Source organism: Nansenia antarctica (genome assembly GCF_963989245.1).
Source record: "Nansenia antarctica genome assembly, chromosome: 8".
Lineage (NCBI taxonomy): Eukaryota > Metazoa > Chordata > Actinopteri > Argentiniformes > Microstomatidae > Nansenia > Nansenia antarctica.
The window spans coordinates 4345852-4368179 of NC_137678.1; the positions used below are offsets into that span (position 1 = coordinate 4345852).

The following is a 22328-nucleotide window of genomic DNA, read 5'->3' on the forward strand; positions in this document are numbered from 1 at the left end:
TTCGGGGACAGAGCCTTCAGTGTGGCAGCTCCCACCCTCTGGAACTCTCTGCCCACAGTGATCCGCAACGCCCCCTACCCTGGACACCTTCAAGTCAGCCCTCAAAACCCACCTGTTCACCAAGGCCTTACGCCCCTAGTTTAGTTTTTTCGCTCTCGCTGTCTCTGTGTTTTCCGTTTTGTCTGTCTTTGTCTAGACTTTCTTTCTGTAAAGTCTGCGACGCGTCCTTGGGTTTGTGAAAGGCTAGATATAATAAGATATTATTATTATTATTATTAATAATAATAATAATTCATTACTGAAGAAAAAGGAAAGTTGAAGGTTGTTTTCTTTGTTTTCTATAGAACAATTGGAAAAGCCTGTAGATTACTGGGAGAATGTAGTCTGGTCAAACGAGACAGACATTGACCTTCTCTGCAACAATACAATGCGCCATGTTTGGAGGAGAATGGATCTGCATATGATCCTATAACTACCATGCCTACAGTGAAGGTCGGAGGTGGAAACATCATGGTATGGGGCTGTTTCCTTCACATGGTACTGGTGGAATCCAAATGATCAAAGAGAAGATGAATGGAGCCATGTACCAGGAAATTCTTGGGAAGAATCTGTTGCCATCCTTCAGGATGATGAAGATGACAACGATCCAAAACATACTGCAGAGGACTCTCAAATGGTTCCACAGGAAGAAAATAGAGGTGTTGGAGTTAAATCCAATAGAACATTTGTGGAAGGAACCGAAGATCAAGATTCACCAGCGGTCCCCACAAAATCTTCCGGATTTAAAGACTGTCTGTGTTAAAGAATGAGCCAAAATCCCATCTGATCACTGTGAGAGATGTGTTTTTCCATACAGGAATCGTCTTGAAGCTGTCATTGGAAACAAAGGCTTCTCCTCCGAGTATTAAATACATTTCAGTTACTGCGTTCAATACTTTGTTCCTGTGCCATACCACTTTATTGCACATAACGTTTTTCTATGGATTGGAGTTTTCCAATTTGGTTAGCTGTGGAGTTTTATTGAGTTAATACCAATGTCTGGCCTAAATTGCATGTGAATAGCTGCAATGAAGATATTATTGATTTCAAACGTTGAATACTTTCCCCCAATGTATATTCTGCCTGTATATCCTGTCGTACAATGCAGGTCAGCAAGATCTTCCAACCCCTGGGTCCCCTCCCTCCTCCTTCCTACCTCCCCCCCCCCCCCCCCCCCCCTCGCCCCATGCCTCCCCCAGGCCCCCACTAGTGGTGTTACAAGCATGGAACTAACAGAGAGAGTAGGAGCGTGTGTGTATGTGTGTGTGTGTGTGTGTGTGTGTGTGTGTGTGAACTTACAGGGAGAGTAGGAACGTGTGTGTGTGTATGTGTGTGTAAGTGTGTATGTGTGTGTGTGTGTGTATGTGTGTGTGTGTATGTGTGTATGTGTGTATGTGTGTGTGTGTGTGTGTGTATATGTGTGTATGTGTGTGTGTGAGTATGTGTGTATGTGTGTGTGTATGTGTGTATGTGTGTGTGTGTGTGTATGTGTGTGTATGTGCGTCTGTCTGTAAACGTTCAACACTACCAACACTCCAGCCCCAAGTTTCTTCCAGAACTTTATTTTTTGTTGTTGTTTTATACCAGATGAGAACCTCTGACATCCTGTCTGCCGTTGCCTAGCAACCCAGAGCACCAACAGATCACAGCAGAAGACAAGCCCACGAGGTGATGATTATGAGCAAAGAAAACAGTTTTATTTCATATCAACTGCAAGTTTGGTGGTGTTTCAAAAATATACCAGCGTAAACGCACACTACTGTCTGTTGATGATGATGTCACCGGTGATGTCACAGAGACCTGTCAGAGTAGTCATCGGAGAAGTCTCTCTCGTCGTAGCTGTTGTGCATGTTGGAGTAGTCATCGTAGTCATCGGAGAAGTCTCTCTCGTCGTAGCTGCTGTGCATGTCGGAGGGCATGGGGGAGGGGCCAGGCTGGGGGAGGGGGGGTGGGGGGGGTCAGAGGTCAATTGGACGTTCTGAATGTCATCAGTGAATTGTTTCTGCTGGGTCTTACCCCTCTCTCTCTCTCTCTCTCTCTTTCTCTCCTTCCTCTTTCTCGCCCTCCTCTCTCTCCCTAGCTATCCCCCTGTCTCTCCCTCCCCTGTCTCTCTATCTCCCTCCTCTCACTTTCTCTCTCCCTCCTCTCTCTCTCTCTCCCCCTCCCTCCTCTCTCTCTCCCTCCTCTCTCTCTCCCTCCTCTCTCTCTATCTCCCTCCTCTCTCTCTCTCTCCCTATCCCTCCTCTCTCTCTATCTCCCTCTCTCTCCCTCCTCTCTCTCTCCCTCCTCTCTCTCTCTCTCCCTATCCCTCCTCTCTCTCTATCTCCCTCCTCTCCCTCCTCTCTCTCTAACTTCCTCCTCTCTCTCCCTCCTCCCCCTCTCTCTCTCTCCCTCCTCTCTCTCTCTCTCTCTCCCTCCTCCTCTCCTCTCCTCCATCAGTTACCTGGTTGTGTTCATCCCCTCTACGGCTCCTGTTGGTTCTGAAGTGGACCAGGCAGAACGCGAACAGGCAGAACGCAACCAGGACCCAGAGCAGACAGGACCAGTCCTGGACCAGCCAGGAGGTGGCCTCACTCTGGACATCCTGGGCGGGCCGCGAGTTTAGTCCTGGACGAGACAGGAAACAGGTTCAACTCTATATTCAACTGAAATCTATACAGTAGAGGCTCAATTGACATTAAAACAAAAATCTTTTGAATTCACGATTGAAGCATTTAGAACCATATCCCCCATCACCAAAAGACACACCTGTACAGTTTCAACCTGAGGAATAACCATCTGAACCTTTATATACACCTGTACAGTTTCAACCTGAGGAATAACCATCTGAACCTTTATATACACCACAAACAACTGTCTGGTTTTGTAGTTGAGTTTCATAAATACCTGCTGTATCTGAATCAGTCTGGAATTTCAGTTTCAAGAGGTATCTGTCTCCAAGTGGTTGATTTTGCGCCATTGTTTTCTAAAATAACATCCTTGTCGACTTCACCATGCAAAGTAAACATTGGAAATGATTTGGAATGTTCTACTTTTGCCAGTTGCCTTTCAAAAGATGCATTCTGTTGGAAACCATACACATTCTAATGATAGGCCAACATTCTGAATTCTGATACATCTGATACATCTGACATCACATTGTTCACCCTTGATGCCTTGCCACTAGGTGGATGTTTGACACAGATGTTGTGCATTGGCTAAATCAAGTGATGTTGTTTGAACCCTTTACACCACTACATTCACTTGTCTGCTTTATGCCTGAAGAAGGTCAATGACCGAAAGCTCGCAATAAAACAATATTTTTGCACAGTGTTTGAGTGTGCGGATGCTGTTATTTTATAACACATTGTTTACTCAAATGCATTCTAACATGTTCACATCTTGTATTAAAAGGCTGATATACTAAATGCTCTGTTGTACAACATGGCACAGCTTCAACAGTCATGTCAATACCTTGTGAATTCAGTACATGGTATTAGGTGTGTTCTTGATTCTGCTCATGATGTAGCAACCAAATGATTGAGTCATCAGTCATGATTGAGAATCTTTGAAAAATCTCCTTTCACCAAATTAAAGAGAGATACCTCAAATAGAGTAGGATTTCTATCTCTCTCTCTCAGTGTGTGCGTGCGTGCGTGCGTGTGTGTGTGTGTGTGTGTGTGTGTGTGTGTGTGTGCGTGCGTGCGTGCGTGCGTGTGTGTAATAAACAGAGATAGGTATATCTGTTGGGTGGTGGGGTGGGGTGGGGCAGGTGAGAGAGGTGTATGCTGGGATGCTGGTAATAAAACAAGGTGAGAAAGGAGAGGGGTGTGTGGAGGAGAGGTATAGTACAGTATGAAGGGGGAGGAAGGAAGGCGTCGATAGGGCTGTGTAATGACACGTTTGGGCCAGAGCTTTAATTCTCTGTGTATTACCCACCAGGTGCCTGATAGGGGTATAAAAACAGGGGAAGGCCCCCGAGCCACACAGCCCTACATCTCCATAGGCCATAATAACACAGTGCACCCATCAAAACAGCAGATAAACGCAGGGTACTTATTAAAGCTGCCAGCAGTGATAAGCCTTAGTGTGGTATGCTCTGCTCTCCCCCCCCTCCTCGAGTATTCTGTGTGAGGTTACTTAGCAACAATAGCATTCCACGCATCCAGCTGACCCTGAACAGCTGATCTTACCAAGACTTACCAACCAGCCAGAAAACACTGCTCCCTTTCCTCTCTCTTTCCCACAGGTGGAGAGGACAGCTCTATCCTATCAATTGTTCGAAAAGGAGTAGGAAGAAGCCTGTCCTACCCCTGTTTATACTTAACAATTATGCTTACATTATATAATCCAATGAATTAATACATATATTTCAGTATCATCCGTTCTAATACTTTTTCATTCTTAATATTGATACAACACAAAATAAATAAATAAACATAATTTTCTATTCTTAATACTGAAACAACACAAAATAAATAAATAAAAACATCAGTATCCACAATGTAATACAGAAGAAAAAGACACAGAAAACCACACCTTCGTTTCCAGAAGATTAACAACCTTCCCTTTCCTAATTTTGGTATTTAACAAAAATAATTTTTCTTTTTTCAAATAGAGCAATATTTCTGCTTTCCTTCATATTTTCCTCTAGCCCATTCCATGGTAACTCTGTAGAATGATATGCACCTGCTCCTGAGATAATAATGTGAGCATATCCCTTATCCCTCTCTATAAATAATTTGTTAATGTTACCTGGGAGTTCTTGAGTCTTTGCTTTATACATTAACTGTGCCAATTTAAATTTGAATAAGTCCATGAGCTTTAAGGCATTTGACATTAGGAACAAGTTATTTGTGTGATCACGATATCCGACCTTATGTGCAATTCTCATAGCTTTTTTCTGTAGTGTAATCAATGGGTTTAAAGTGCTTTTAAATGCATTTCCCCATATTTATGTAAAATGTAAATTTATGTAAACCAGCTCTTTTCCCTTCTTGTTTTTATTCCTAGCACCAGGGGAGCACCCCCTCCCAAATTTCGTTGTTTGGTACCTGTACTATATCAATGACAATAAAGACCATTCATTCATATCTCCACACAGTAACTCAAATAGAGTAAGACAAGACAACAATATAGAGTATACAACATCCTCTGTTCCAGAATATGTTTTGCCCTGCACAATACTGCAATACTCCTTGTTACTTTGGATCTAACGTATCTTATATGAGATTTCCAACATAATTTACTGTCTAATATAGGAGTGGGCTTAAAGGGCAGACTCTCTGCTTTAGGTTAAGGGTATTCACATCCAAATTGAAGGAAGGGTTTATGAATTATAGCTCTTTTATATATAATAACCAAAAGTAATTGGACAAATGACTCAAAAGCTGTTTCATGGGCCAGTGTGGGCTATTTATTCCTTCATTATTTCTTTATCAATTAAGCAGGTAAAAGGTCTGAGTTGATTCCAAGTGTGGCATTTGCATTTGGAAGCTGTTGCTGTATACGCACAACATGCAGTCAACAGAGCTCTCAATGCAAGTGAAACAGGCCATCCTTAGGCTGTATAAACAAAACAAAAATCCATCAGAGAGATAGTGGGAACATTAATAGTGGCCAAATTAACTGTTCGGTACATTCTGAGAAAAAAATAACGCACTGGTGAGCTCGGCACCACAAAAAGGTCTGGACGTCCATGGAAGACAAGAGTGGTGGATGATCACAGGATCCTTTACATGGTAAAGAAAAACCCCATCACAACATCCAGCCAAGTGAAGAACAGTCTCCAGGAGGTAGGCATATCATTATCCATGTGTACCATAAAAGAAAGACTTCACACAAGCAAATACAGAGGGTTCACCACAAGGTGCAAGCCATTCATAAGCCTCAAGAATAGAAAGGCCAGATTAGACTTTGACAAAAAACATCTAAAAAAGCCAGCCCTGTTCTGGAACAGCATTCTTTGGACCGATGGAACTAAGATCAACCTGTACCAGAATGATGGGAAGAAAAAAGTATGGAGAAGGCTTGGAACGGCTCATGATCCGACACATACCACATCATCTGTGAAAAAACGTGGAGGCAGTGTGATGACATGGACATGCATGGCTTCCAATGGCACTGGGTCACTAGTGTTTATTGATGATGTGACAGAAGACAGAAGCAGACAGATGAATTCTGAAGTGTTTAGGGATATTCTGTCTGCTCAGATTCAGACAAATTCAGCAAAGTTGATTGGATGGTGCTTCACAATACAGATGGACAATGACCCAAAACATAGTGTGTAAGCAACCCAGGACCTTTTTAAGGCAAAGAAGTGGAATATTGGCCAGAGCAATGGCCAGTCAATCACCTGATCTCAACCCAATCAAGCATGCATTTCACTTGCTGAAGACAAAACTAAAGGCAGAAAGACCCACGAACAAACAACAACTGAAGACTGCTGCAGTAAAGGCCTGACAAAGCATCACAAAGGTGGAAACCCAGCATTTGGTGATGTCCATGTGTTCCAGACTTCAGGCAGTCATTGCCTGCAAAGGATTCTCGACAAAGTATTAAAAATGAACATTTTATTTATGATTATGTTAATTTGTCCAATTACTTTTGAGCTCCTGAAAATAGGGGACTGTGTATAAAAATGGTTGCAATTCCTAAACGTTTCATACAATATTTTTGTTCAACCCCTTGAATTAAAGCTGAAAGCCTGCACTTCAATTACATCTTGATTGTTTCATTTTAAATCCTTTGTGGTGGCATACAGAGCCAAGATTATGGAAATTGTGTCACTGTCCAAATACTCCCAGACCTAACTGTATTTAAATAAATGAATGTCAATGACCCCAGGTGTGGGACTTTATTAGGTCAAACAGGTTTGAGGGGTCAGGCAAAGGACTTGGTGGAGTCAGGCAAGGGTCAGGCGATCATCGTTATAATCCATGGAGCAGGGCAGGAACCGTGGTGCAAGGTGCTGGGCTGGAGGTGTCCATGGTGCTGAGCGCCCACTGATGAGCTAAATAAAACATTCTATTTCTGATGAGTCAACAGCACTAGGGCTCCTTCACAAAACCCTTACTGGAATCTTCATACACTCTGTGAATTAGTCTTTACTTTCTGATGAGTCAACAGCACTAACCCCATCCAGTGCGACATGTAGATAGCATATATTTAGAATATGTAAAATGCAAACACCAGAAATGCAAGAAAGTTTATGAGGTATACCAAATGGTAAAGTTTTATTTGTTTATTTTATTTGTTTGTTTATTTATTCATAATGACAGATGTTCAGTGTCCAGTGTAGTGTAGTGTTCAGTGTTGTGTCCAGTGTCCAGGTTCCAAAAGCTTGGTCAAAAGGACGCAAGGGTAAAAAACCTGTGCACTGTGCATCCAGGAAAATTCCCCTGCAGCCCTCTAGTCGTAGAGCGACTACTTACCAGTTTGCCCACCAGTGCAAAGCTGCGGCCCCCACAACCCCCACGAGGGACCCCACACGCCCGACCCGCCCCACCACCGGCACACCCGGCCCAGCCCGCCAAGCTCAGACTATCATAGCCCTGCACGAGGCTAGCTGGGTCAGGTGCCCCAGCGGCAGAACAGACCAAGCACGCAGGCCGGCCCAGGGAGCCCAGCGCGCGGCAGGCAAGCAGGGGCGAAAAACCTGTACACAGCGCCTCCAGGAAAAGTGCCACTAGACCTTAGGGGTCTAGCCGGTGTGTATCTTATGAGTGATAAATCATTGCTGTTTGCACTTTATCGCCAATGCTCTTTTAACATTGTCTCTATGGTCTTTCAGCTTCCTTTTTTCTTCTTAGCTCAAATTTTCGACCATGTAATGGTCAAACAGCTGCTTCTCACTGTTGAGACAAAATGTTATAAAGAAGTGATTAATAAATAATTTAAGAAACTCACATGCATCAGTGGTTGCAAACTGTCATGGAAATTGTATTAGCACTCTCCAGCTTACCTCAAGTCATACTGTGGTCCAAATGTATACATTTCCATGGCTTTCTTATTGGAAACACAGTCCACAGATAATTAAAAAAACAAGAATTAGACATAAATAGACATAAATAGGGGGGATATAAATAAAAATAGAATAGAAATACATTAACTGTACATAGCTCATAACTGTATATAATTATCTTTGTTTTGTCACTATTTGCACTTCTGGTTATATGCCAAACTGCATTTTGTTGTTGGTACTTGTACTCAGCAATGACAATAAAGTTGAATTATCACCTTCAATAACACATCCTGGTACAACTCCCTCACTGTCAAACACAAAACCAAACTCTCCCGTATAGTCAATCAGGCAAGTAAAATCATCGGCTCACCTCAAACTCCCCTGTCTGAAATCTACAACCGGTCACTAATCAGGAAAGCCACACAAATCACACAGGACCCCTCTCACCCCCTCCACCAATCATTTCAGCCACTTCCATCAGGCCGCCGTTATAGAACTCCACTGGCCCGGAAAAACACAGATAAAAAATCATTCATTCCCACTGCAACCACCGCCCTGAACATTTTAAAATATGAAGCACACTGTTTTTCTTTTAAACCACAACATTGTAGCATTTTAGCTTTTAAATCATAATACCGTTTTTCTTACTATTATTTTTAAATAACTAGACTTTTTAAATAGGCACTACATTTTCTAAACACTGCTATATCTGTCTGTTTTTATTGTATGTATGTGACCTATGTGTGTTTTTAATGTGGATACCGTATTCATGAACTGCACAAAGCCTGTCAAAGGAGAATTTCTGTCACTCTGTGACAGACAATAAAGCAATCTTGAATCTTGAATCTAATCTCATATCTGATAACGCTAAACCACATAGGATTACCCAGTTAGCCAAGCCTGATTTATGAACAAAACTACGTGCGAAACAGCCAAATGCGTAACACATCCAACAACCTAAATAATAAATACATACTGTATATGAAAACTATAACGTTCATTAATCATATACATATATGTATAACCATAGGTGAAAGTGGGCCGGAACGGTCCGGTGCTGCGTTCCGGCAAGACTTTCTGTGCCGGAACGCCGTTGGGGGAAGAGATGCAGCTGCCTGTCAATCAAAATCCGATTGCTGCAGAGTGCAGAAGCAATCACGATTCACGATCCATAATTTCCAACAAGGAAACACATGGCTGACGTTATGTTTCGTTGCGTCTATTTTAATACCTTTGAAAAGGACATGTTAACCCGCTTTACAGTAGAGTACCCGACGGGACGCGACGTGGTTGGGTGGGCAGCACTGGGCACTGAGACAGTCCGACCGGGATTACAGTCGCGCCGTATGGAAGCATAAAGTGGACTTTATTCAAATGTTAATGCAATTTGAGATTGCATTTGTATGTTCCACTTTTGCATGCATTCTTTCAGACAATATTCAAATTCAAATGCAATTCTAATGATTTGCATTTTCATTTTCATGTACCTGATGTGCACATTCGCTGTCAATATTAAAATGATAATGCAAAGCCATTTGACATTTAATTTTCAAAGTCATGCGCTGCTTTGTAGCTGACAAAATTCAAAAGTTCATTCTAATGTGAAAATTACTATGCAATCCCAAAATAGCATATTCATTTGCCACTTTTGCCTGCGTTATTTGAGTCAATATTCAATTGTAATGCAATAATGTGATACGCAATTGCATTTACATGTTCTAGTAAACACATCCGCTTTGTAGCTGACAAAATTCACATTTTCATTCTAATGTGAAAATGACTATGCAATCCCAAAATAGCATATTCATTTGCCACTTTTGCCTGCGTTATTTGAGTCAATATTCAAATTGTAATGCAATAATGTGATTAGCAATTGCATTTATATGTTCTAGGAAACACATCCGCTCATTAGAATTGCATTTGAATTTGAATATTGTCTGAAAGAATGCATGCAAAAGTGGAACATGCAAATGCAATCTCAAATTGCATTAACATTTGAATTTAGTCCACTATATGCTTCCATAAGCAAGCCGTGTTGCCAGATTGGGCTACTTTTGGTCACACTGGACGGGTGGATTCGGCAGCTTTTAGACTGGTTGGGCTGGAAATTGTCAATTCCATCTGGCAACCCTGGTAGCAAAATATGTGCATACGTATCTGGTAGCCTACTGGTACTTTCAAATCGCATCGTATTATTATTATTATTATTATTAATAATAATAATTACAATTTACAATACAAATACAACAATTGGGGGTCCCTCAAAGAAAATGTGGGCGCACTGCGCGCGCACAACATCAATCTCCAAGGCTTGATTCTGACCCAGGAAAAACCCTGGTATGTACTGTATAACATGATAGCCATCTATGCACTGTATATAAGATGATGACCAAGGGTCTTTCTGCTGCTGACCAAGGGGTTGAGTTCACTTGATGAGGCCCAATTTTGTTTTAGACTCTGTAGGCTACTGTATTTGTTTATTAAGACTTAAGATATATTATCTGAATTTCTCTTGTTTTATCAAATGTTCCAATTATTTTCATTTCTTGTGCTGGTTTAAAATTGCAGGAAACTAGCACAAATAATTGTGTGGGAGAGAGGGGCCGCCGCTACCAAAACGTGCACCATTTTGGGTCGCTCCACCACCAAAAACTCTCACTCCAAACTTTTGGTGAAACATGGCAGCCCTAAAGTGTTTCTAATTTCGACACCAACACCACGATGTGTGTGTTCAGGGATGCATGAAGCTGGGGGCAGGAGGAGAACAATATGAAACGATGAAGGTTGGGGTAGTAGCCTATAGTTCCTGTAAGAAACTCAAACCACTTTCACCCCTGTGTATAACTATATGTTCATTAATCATATTTCGAAATTCTCACCTGAGCTGTATTTGCCATTGTCCTTTAAAATCTCGCGGTCCTCTAAAGTCCTTTAAAATCTCGAGGTTTCTCGCGGTGACTTATGTGATGACGCGCTCGAACCAAATATGGTCTTCATGCGTCCGGGTGTCGACACCCTGCGGATGCAGCTGGACCCTTCTCTCTTAAGGCCCAGACCAAAGTGATTTACTCGTTAGGGCTTCAATGAGTCAGGTGAATATAATACCAGTGTTGAACTATATATTCTGAAGTAACTCCAAGCCTTCTAAAGTATCCAACAGCGGTGGCTGTTGTGTCTGGTGTTAAAAACCATGGGTTCCTCTAAACAGATGTCCAATGATGTCAGAATCAAGATAGTTCACTTTTAGGTAGGCTCCATAGGTATTGAAAAGGTCTCCCTCCCCTGACGTGGTGGAGGCCTTAACAACCTTCTATCAAGGTGCTATCTATTCAATTAGCCTACCTGACTATATAATGGCTCTCTTGCACTGTTTGTATGTATTTACTACGGCCGAAACCGTTGTCCTATTAAACATTTTCTTTTGCATCTGGAACCTGAGTGTGCGGCTTCTATTTCTTTCAAAAGGCTAATCCTAAAGCCTATAGGCGATCACTTTGCATACTGGTGCACGTTAGCATAGGCTCCTGCTAGATTGTAGTGCAGGTTTGGATGAATTGGGATTGACATACCAACAAATATATGAAACACTCCTGATCAGAGCTGTTTATCGGGTCCGGACAGGTGGATCAGCTGTAGGCCTTGGGTCATTTACAACATTCACAATGTTTTTTTTCCTAGCTCAAAGCTAACTAGATATCAGGCAAAGACAGCAACACACGGTTTAACTAATCACCATGCCTTACTAGCCTAAAGTAGTTACCTTCATTTAGACACTGACATTCTAGTGCCGTTGCAAGTGGCCCCATAAGTTTACAAACTCACTCATGTAAAAAGACACCACACAATGATCCAAACACCTTTTCAATGTTTAATGGGTTATCACTGAGCTCTATTGTAGCAATATCAAACATGCGGTCTGGATGTAAGCGCCTTTAGATACAAAGTGGACAAGGCAGTATAAATAATACAATGTGCACTGTATGTCATCATGGAAAATATATACTGTGTATATTTATTTATATATGTATAAAACGTGCTTTTCAGAAACTTCTTGGATAAAGGAGGGCACTACAAAGCACACCACTACTCTCCACCTGTAACATATGAGCTAGATACACACCACGTGCCCAAGAGGAATTCTTTACAAAAATATCAGAGCATGACATTCAAAAAGCATTACATGTTACCGTTCACTGCTTCAGCTTGTGGGAGATATTTGCAGATTTTTAAAACGTTCTTTTTAACAAAAACATTTGTAAACTTTACCCTCTTGTTACCAGGAATAATATTTAAAAATACACATTCTTACTACAGGTGGATTTACCAAAGGCATGAAGGCAACAGCACTTACATAGTTACCTTAAAGGGATGGTTCAGCCTATTTTCATGTTTGGGTGAATATCCTCACAGACCAGTAGTGAAATAATCTCTGGTATTGCGTTCTCTGCTGTGCTACTCCCAGCAAAAGCTAATAGTCAACAGCGGTTTCTCAGATAGACAGGATTCCAAGGTACCGAACATTAGCATGGTCTGATTTGAGCCAAAATGCTGTCAGAGAAACTGCCTCCTGAGCAACGACTCCAGGCGGATGTGGCAGGGGGTTCAGCAGATGACAAACTTCAGAGCAAACAGGCTCACAGCCGCAGAGGACGACCCCCTGCTGGCGGGAAAGCTGAACACCTTCTACGCCCGGTTCGACGAGGGGCGAACGGAGGTAACCACAACACAGACACCACTCTCTCCAGCTCTCAGCAGCCTCACCCTCACAGAGCACGAGGTGAGACGCGTACTGAAGGCGGTGGACCCCAGGAAAGCCTCGGGGCCGGATGGCGTCCTGGGACGGGTGCTGAGAGACTGCGCCGACCAGCTGGCCGGGGTTTTCACCAACATCTTTAACCAGTCCCTGTCCCAGGCCACCGTCCCACCCTGCCTGAAAACCTCAACTATCATCCCAGTCCCGAAGAAAAGCACGGTGAGCTGCCTAAACGACTACCGCCCGGTGGCACTCACACCAATCATCATGAAGTGCTTCGAGAAACTAGTCCGGGCCCACATACTCACACGCCTCCCGCCCAACCTGGATCCATACCAGTTCGCCTACAGAGCCCACAGGTCCACAGAGGACGCCATAGCGACGACTCTCCACGCCACTCTATCCCACCTGGAGAGGGGAAACAGCTACGCGAGACTGCTCTTCGTGGACTTCAGCTCCGCCTTTAACACCATCCTTCCAGACAGGCTAGTGACCAAACTACTAGACCTGGGTCTATCACACTCTATATGTGCGTGGATCAAGGACTTCCTGACCAACCGCCCCCAGAGGGTGCGGGTGGGCCCCCACACCTCCACAGCCCTCAGCCTCAGCACTGGGTCACCCCAGGGCTGCGTGCTAAGCCCCATCCTCTACAACCTCTACACCCACGACTTCACCCCCATCCACCCCAGCAACTACATCGTAAAGTTTGCAGACGACACCACCGTGGTGGGATGTATCTCGGGGGGGGACGAGGCGGCGTACAGGGATGAGGTAGAGCAATTGAGCAAGCTGTGCAAGGTAAACAACCTGCTGCTAAACAAGTCAAAGACCCAGGAACTCATCGTAGACTACAGGAGGAAAAAGTCCGAGATCCTGCCCCTGCTCATCGACGGAGAGAGCGTAGAGATGGTCTCAAACCTCCGTTTCCTGGGACACATCATACGGGATGACCTGGCCTGGAAGGACAACACTAAAGGCACCATCAAGAGGGCACAACAGCGGCTATACACCCTGAGATGCCTCAAGAAACAACACAGCAAGCAGGAGATGCTGGTGGCCTTCTACCACGGCGCAGTGGAGAGCATCCTCACCTTCGGCATCTCCAACTGGTACCACAGCTGCACGGCAGCGGAGAGAAACGATCTACAGAGAGTCGTGAGAACAGCACAGGGGATCACCGGCGCCACCCTCCCCTCTCTGGAGAAGCTGTACGAAACACGCTGTCTCAGGAGGGCCTCCAAGATCTCCAAGGACCCGACCCACCCTGGGCACGAACACTTTGTCAAGCTGCCCTCGAACAGGAGGTACAGGACCCCGGCCGCTAAGACAAACAGACTGAAGAACTGCTTCTACCACAGGGCCGTCAAGGCCCTGAACACAGAAAAGGCCTAAGTTCTAGGCCCAGGACAAGTCCGGACGGATTGTAATGGCAGCTAGTGCTGAGGCACAAACATGTACATTTTCAAGCCTGCAAACTGTGACACTTTAAAAAAAAATGTGAAAAAAAATACTTTCTTGTGCAATATGACAACCCTAGTTGACTATCTGTGCAGTATAGTACAGTGGATTGTGTACATAGCCTCTATTGATGTAAACCAGCTCTTTATCTTCTTGTGATTTTATGCATCTATGCTTTTTCCAAAATGTGTTTCTTTTTCCTTTCTTAAACACCAGGGGAGCCTCCCCTCCTAAATTTCGTTGTTTGGTACCTGTACTGTAACAATGACAAATAAAGTCTATCTATCTTAAACTATGTTTAGTAGCATGTTATGCTTAAAAATGATTTATTGAAGTAACTATTTTATTTTCAATAGTATGCACAGTCTCTATAATCTATTTGCTGAGAACTGGAACAAATGTCAAAAAGCATGTGCAGGGTTGTCTAGTATATAGTGGCTACTAAACATTGTTTGAATATCACATTTCTGATGAGATTTATAGCAGGTAATTCAGACAAAGCTAAATTCCTTGGAATCCCATCTATTGGAGAGGCCACTGCTTTCCCGTTAGCTTTTGCTGGGGTTAGGGTTAGGCTAGCTACCAACGGAACAGTGGAGAAAACTGGCCTATGAGGATAATTCAGGGTAAGATGATATTTCACCTCAACATGAAGGCTACGCCATACGTTTAAGGGCAAAACGAAACGCATGAAAGGTCCAAATCTACTTCAACATGTTTTAAGTCATTCAATGCTTGTGTTCTATCATTGGTTTGCCCAGACGTAAATTCATACCATAAAGGAGTCAAGCTGTTCTATTGGTTCCCCCTCTTGCATTCAAGCTGGCTGTAGTAAACATACTTCCCTCTAATAACCATCATGCTGTGTGGTAAGTAAATACAAGTTATTGCCAGAGTGAAGAGCTATCAGACCTATATGAGCAACTTCCCCTGGTGACACATACCAGTGTACAGTACTATTCTTCTCTTGTGGGTGTAGTGTTCTGTACTAGATACTTCAGATGCATTGTAATCATTCACTGTATAATACCAAAAATAAAACTATTCACCTTGGCCACAAGCATTCAGGATGGCAGAGGAGCTCAATCCTCTCCACTTTTGCCAGTCCGGTTCTTCTGGTAAGTGTAAAAGGTAAGTGCTTCAGTCCTCCTCGCCCCCCTGCCATTATGAGAGCTCTGTGTTCTGTGGCGAGGGAACTTCAGGAGCCTCCAGGCCCAATATCAAACCCTAGACACCCTCCTTCACCTTAAGGAGTCTGGGGAGAGGGTGCATCACATAAGCACAGACTACAGGTACATGAGCTGGTTGGCACGTCATCTGTCGATGGACTAGCAGTGTTGAATGACTGGCATAACTCACATTTCGACACAGGACAAAAAGACTACGACTCTAAAAAGGCAGAAGCGGGATAGAGAGAGAAGTCCTCTGGGAGAAGCGTGAAGGAGGATCCTATGTGTGCATTCGTTTTTTGGGATATGCTGAGTGGAACATTGTTTATCATCAGTCCTTTTTGATTGTGTGACAGGAGGAAGCACCCACCACCTTGAAGCTGCACCACACCTCCCCAGTAAGGTTAACTGGAAAAAACAGACAGAGATGAGGGAAGAGTTAGTTTCTCCATAGTGTCAAATAAGTGTCCCAAAGTGCATAACACAGTCCTACATGTCAGAATACCAGTCATAAGGCAGGGCTTGACATTAAGCTTTTTCAGGTACTTGTCCTTCGGACAAGTGAACTTATCTTTTACTTGTCCGAGAGCTCAAGTTACTTGTCCAAATATGACGATGCGCGTGTGTGTGTGTCTCTCTACTAACACATTACAACCCAGTAATACCTTATATTACAATTCCAACAATTACTGTGGATCTACGTGCACGCCAGAGAACGTGATCCTGCCAGCATTAATGTTTTGATTCAAAGGCATGATGCCAGATTCTCTAGGCATGACAACATGTCCGCACTCCCCTACTCAGTGGACATAGATTGTTTGACAAGGCAGCTACATTGACAAGGCAGCTACATTGACAAGGCAGCATACATTGACAAGGCAGCTACATTGACAAGGCAGCAGACATTGACAAGGCAGCATACATTGACAAGGCAGCAGACATTGACAAGGCAGCATACATTGACAAGGCAGCTACATTGACATGGCAGCTACATTGACAAGGCAGCATACATTGACAAGGCAGCATACATTGACAAGGCAGCTACATTGACAAGGCAGCTGACATTGACAAGGCAGCAGACATTGACAAGGCAGCATACATTGACAAGGCAGCTACATTGACAAGGCAGCTACATTGACAAGGCAGCTACATTGACATGGCAGCTATATTGACAAGGCAGCTACAATGACAAGGCAGCATAGATTGACAAGGCAGCTACATTGACATGTCAGCATACATTGACAGGGCAGCTACATTGACAAGGCAGCATACATTGACATGATAGCTACATTGACAAGGCAGCATACATTGACATGATAGCTACATTGACAAGGCAGCACACATTGACAAGGCAGCAGATATTGACAAGGCAGCATACATTGACATGGCAGCTACATTGACAAGGCAGCTACATAGGTCATTAATACATGTATTACTTTTTCGATCAGACATTATTTTTTTGCGGATATTATTAATACATTGATTTATTTATTTTTCTCTTTGTTTTGACGTGTCTGTCGGACAACTGCAGGAGGAAGTCCACTTGTCCGAACATAAAATATACTTGTCCCGGACAAGTGGACAAGTCTTAATGTCAAGCCCTGCATAAGGGTAATAAAAGTGTATGACAACTAAACGCATTACCTCTTAGAGTTACACCAAGACAAGACGGTACATATTTGAAGGCTAATTCAGCATTTAGATGGGGTTCAGAATGAAATGGAGGATTAACAATTCGGTTGTTAAGTCTGACGTCAAACGTGACGTTTTGCAATTTCCGGGTCCAAACCAGAAATTCCCTGCACCAGAGTACCAGTGTACTACAGCGGTAGAATGACAGTTCAATAGTTTTTTAGACTGGGATCTATTCATAAAACAAGGGACACAGCAGCACTTTCCGTTTTTCCCCATATTTGTCAGCGTCTTTGAGCCTCGGAAAAGCGCTATATAAATATAATGAATTATTATTATTACTGGCATTTCGAAGAGAGCGCCTCAGCCAACTTTGGACGTCACGACTTAACCGAATAACACATTTCCTGCATGTTAAGCAGAAGGTTAGCCAGGAGTCATTGGTGGGAGGCACACATCTGACTTGGGAGACGAGTCAGAGAACATGATCACTGAGCTACAAATCACCTTTCATTATCGACAACTAGCCATTAAGTCATACCGACTGAAGCAGAATAGGCTAGGTGCACGATCTCCACTACTTCCTGAAAGGCACCTTGCATGAACATATCCTTTTTCACTCTATTGGTTTAATTGATTAATCAGCTGTGCACTGTGTGTTCCAACAGTTTACCGCACAGCTGATTAATCAATTAACCCAATAGAGTGAGACAGGATATGTTCATGCAAGGTGCCTTTCAGGAAGTAGTGGAGATCGTGCACCTAGCCTATAGCAGATGTGCTCAGGTCGATCTTCTCGAACACCAAAATTGCCTGTTCCGCCTCATGCGACTGCCTCTCCACAGACAACCAAGAAACAGACTACTTCCACAAATCCGTACAAACACAGGCGCACTCACAGCCATCCAGAACCACGCCTCACAACCAGCCCTGGGTGTTGAATTATTTATTGCAAAACGTCACAGTAAATACAAACCATATTATGAACATTCTCTTTTACATAAAAAAATGACTAGTCAAAGTGAAACACACGCGCACATGCACAGACACATACACATGCACAGTAGACACTCACACACGGACAGAATAGGGTCATGAAAGTCGTGATTTGTGTCCACTGTTGGGAGTCCTATGTCATGGTGGGGGGCTGAGGTCAGAGGGACAGAGGTCCCAGGGGGGTCAGGAGGAGGCTGATATGAAAGACGTATAGCATTATTATTATTATTATTATTATTATTATTTCAGTACAGACATTGACCTTGTGATGCACACGCACGTGTGCGCAATTGCTGCGCTACTTCTAACTCGCGCCGTCTTTCACACTTTTTATGTATCTCCAGTGAGGAATGCAGCACACTCTTAAAGGAGAGGTTTCTCAGGGTTGCAAATAGACGGTGAGGGAATGAGAGATCAGCCAGTTAAATCCAAGTTAAATCCAAGTAGACAATCATTTCTCGGGTCCCTAATCATGTGACGCCCGACACGTTCAACATTAACGGGAACAGGACATAGTTTATCTTTAATGAACACATTTGGAATTAAATGTGAAAAAGGAGGAGCATGTGTCATGGAGGAAGTGAGAGTCTCTGATGTTGACCGTAGCATGGAGCAGGTTAGACACATGGAAGAATAGGCTCCATGCTGTCTCTATTATCCGATGTGGGACATACCATTGAGCATGTTCTCCATGCTATGGACAATAACCTGAGAAAAAAAGGAGCTTGTCATGTAGCATGGGGATATTGTTCAAATATCTAATTTGGAATGGAGCATGGAGGAATAAAGACCATGATATGCTATATCCATCCACAGAATACTGAATAACCAAATACTACATTGAATTTAGATTACACCCTTTTTCACCGGTCCCAAGAGGTCTGACTTTCAGAGTTGAGGTCAATTCAAATTCAATTCATGTGAAGTGAAGCATTTCTCTTGAAATGAATTCAAATGTTAAGCAGATGTGGTTCCAGTCCTACCTTTCCTACAGGAAACAGTTTGTCACCAGTTCCTCCCCAGCCCCAGTCAACCAAGGCATGCCTCAAGCCTCTGTGCTTGGACCCCTCCTCTTCACTATCTACATGCTTCCCCTCTCGGCCAGATCATCCGCCACCAGGGCCTAAACTTCCACTGCAATGCCGATGACACGCAAATGTATCTCAGCACGACACCATCCTCTCAGCTCCCCCTTCAATGTTGTCAACTGCCTGCTTGAAATAAAAACATGGATGTCATCTAACCTACTCAAACTCAACAGTAAGAAAACAGAGCTCATGGTTGTGGCACCCAAGGCGCTGCTCCGGAAGGTTGGTGACTTTCTCCTCCAGGTCGACGGCTGCTCCATCTCCCCATCCCTCAAAGTCCGCAACCTAGGTGTCATCCTTGACTGCACCTTCTCCTTCCAGTCACACATCAGATCCATCACCAAATCTGCCTTCTTCCACCTCAAAAACATTGCCAGACTCCGATCGTCCAACTCTGTAGCCGAAACCCTCGTCCACGCCTTCGTCACCTCCCGCCTGGACTATTGCAACGGAGTCCTGTTTGGGGTACCCAGCAAAGCCCTGGACAGGCTCCAGTTTGTGCAGAACTCAGCTGCCAGGGTAGAGCAGTACATTACCCCACCCTCATCCACCTCCACTGGTCCCGGTCAAGTCACGCATCCTTTACAAAATCCTCCTCCTCACCTACAAATCCCTCCATGCTCACGCCCCCTAGTATCTGTCTGACCTTCTCCGCCAATATACCCCATCCTGGTACCTGCAGTCCTCAGACATGGGTCTGCTCTCCACCCCCCCGCACCAACCTACGAACCTTTGGGGACAGACCCTTCTGGCAGCACCCACCCTTTGGAACTCTCTCCCCACAGTGATCCGCAATGCCCAACCCCCCCCCCCCCACCACCCTGGACACCTTCAAATCTGCCCTCAAAACCCATCTGTTCACCTTTGGCCCCTAGTTTAGTTTTTGGCATTGTGTTCTGTTTTTGACTGTCTTTCTGTCAATGTGTTCCTTGAAAGGTGCTATATAAATCCAAGATATTATTATTATTATTATGATGAAATGCATTGTGGGTAAAGTGTTATTTGGAGTAGCTCAGCCCCGGCCCTTGTCCTCCACGTGTCTCTGTCACTGACCTGGTCTTGTTGGGAGGCAGCAGCTGTCTGCTGGGCCGTCTCTGGGACTGGCTGGGCTGGAGCTTCATGGAGGCACGGGGGGAGGAGCGCTGTGAGAAGTGCTCAGGGGCGGGCGGCTTCTTGGGGATCTTCTTGACCAGCCGGCTGACCCACTTCTGCTGCTCCTCTTGTGTCAGGGCCAGCAGGAGCAGGTTCTTGGCAGTAGACACGTCATAGTTCACTGCAGGGAGAGAGAAGGACCAAAGGGACAATCTGTACGATTTCAAGTGGTTGGATGGTGAATTTTAAAGGAATGCATGTCGTTTTTTTGCATGTCGCTGTCCTCTTTGGCCACACTGAAAATGTTAAAATATACATATGCTGCGTTTGCTAATAGCAACAAACGTGTAGATCTTTCTAAACAAACAAAACGTTAAATGGCTAACAGTAGCTAAAAGCTGTTGTTCCTAATTATGTGGACATCTGTGGGCATTAAAACGTAGCAAGCCCTGAGTGTGTCTGATCACCTACAGGTCGCCATGACAGGAATGATGTGAGGGGAAATGGGATGACTTGAAACTCCAAGGTTAGCTTAACACTCGAACAGCCGTGCCGATTTTACCTACTATTAGAGCCGCCTCCCTCTTTACAATGGTAATCTGCTACTTACCTGCAAACTGCGACACTTTAAATGAATGTGCAATAACACTATGTGCAATATGACAACCCTAGTCGTTTTATCTGTACAGTATAGTATAGTGGATAGTGTACATAGCCTTTATTTATGTAAACTAGCTCCTTTCTCTTCTTGTTTTTTTTTTTTTTTTTTTCTCTTTCCTAGCACCAGGGGAGCCACCCCTCCCAAATGTCGTTGTTTGGTACCTGTACTATAGCAATGACAATAAAGACCATTCATTCATTCATTACACACAAAGACCACTAGAGGGCACTTCTTGTAAATTAGCCTGCCTTCTACACAGAAAAACTGGAAAATAGCTTTATACTAGCTTATCCTGATGTGATTTCGAAAATGTAAGCACTTATATCTAGGAAATGAAAGGACGGTCCTGAAATGTGATCGAGTGCAAAGGTATAAAAAATGTTTTACTCACAGGGTCACCATGACCCCACCGTGGCTGTTCTAGTGTTGATAGAACTGAAGCAGTGTGACCAGAGATGTTGTCACTAATACAAGTCTTGTGTGAGAACAAGGCATACTTGAATCATGTATTCTATCTGATTACAATGTGGGTAAAGGAGGCGGGTAGGGAACGCATCAAATGGCAGGTGTAGACATTCAACAGGGGTGCAAACTGGTGATGGCCCAAAAAGGTGACACATTTTCTTTTTGCGGCTAACCTTAGGGGGGGAATAGCGCTAGCACTAATGGTGTTAAATAGATATCGCTAGCACTAACAGTGGTCTAACAATGATGCATGTGTAAGTAGCGGCAGCCCTCACCGAATTACTTCGAAAACAGTTTACCGTGACTGTGTTCTCTATGCTGTCTGGAATTGTACCTAGCTCCCTGAAACTAAACGTTATTTCAACAGCAGCAGAGTTTAGCAGACAGGGAGATTAGTTAGCTCGCGCATCATGTGACTTGGATGACACTTACACCCCCCCCCCCCCCCTCAATTTCTTTTTTTGCAGATCTACACAATTAACATGGATTACATATTTTGAGATAAAAACAGCTAATTTAGCAGAAAGGTGACAAGTTTGCACCCCTGTTCAAGTTTATGAATGGAATGTATTCTGATCATTATGATCAGATGACAGAAGAGCGACGTGCAAAAGGAGCCAGACAGAGTCAAACTTAAACATTGCCTGGACCTGTTCTCAGTCATATTTACTTTCTCTTGTCAAAGATGCAAGAAATACAAATTGGCCCCCAACAGTGAGGTATACAGCCTTGGATTCAGTCCAATGGCTTTTGATCACTGTAAGCGGTTGTTAAGTATAACCGCATTCACTATAACCAAAGGAGACGAACTGCTACAGTCGACTAACGTTTATACTCCTTCATCCTTGAGGAGTGGCGCAGGTTTGTCATTTCTACCGACAGAAGGATCTCTCTTTCCAAACTTCCTTCACTGCTCTTGACTTCGCCTAGTGGCGGCCTGCGGTATCTGCCAGCAACATTCAGGCTACAAGTCTTCTTTGGCCAGCAGAAACTATTCCCCAGAACATAATCATTTGGAGACTGGGTAGGT

The 22328-nt window shown here is 43.8% G+C and overlaps 1 pseudogene across 1 annotated transcript in view; it reads right to left on the minus strand.

Moving 5' to 3' along the window:
- Positions 1–1829: 1829 nt before the first annotated feature.
- LOC308163769 (rho-associated protein kinase 2-like) overlaps positions 1830–22328 on the minus strand; it is a 41792-nt pseudogene continuing 21293 nt past the window's right edge. The window contains exons 18-20 of the transcript in view: positions 20117–20353; positions 2483–2646; positions 1830–1973 (exon numbers count right to left, since the gene is read on the minus strand). The product of the transcript in view is annotated as a rho-associated protein kinase 2-like (transcript). The remainder of the gene's footprint in view (positions 1974–2482; positions 2647–20116; positions 20354–22328) is intronic.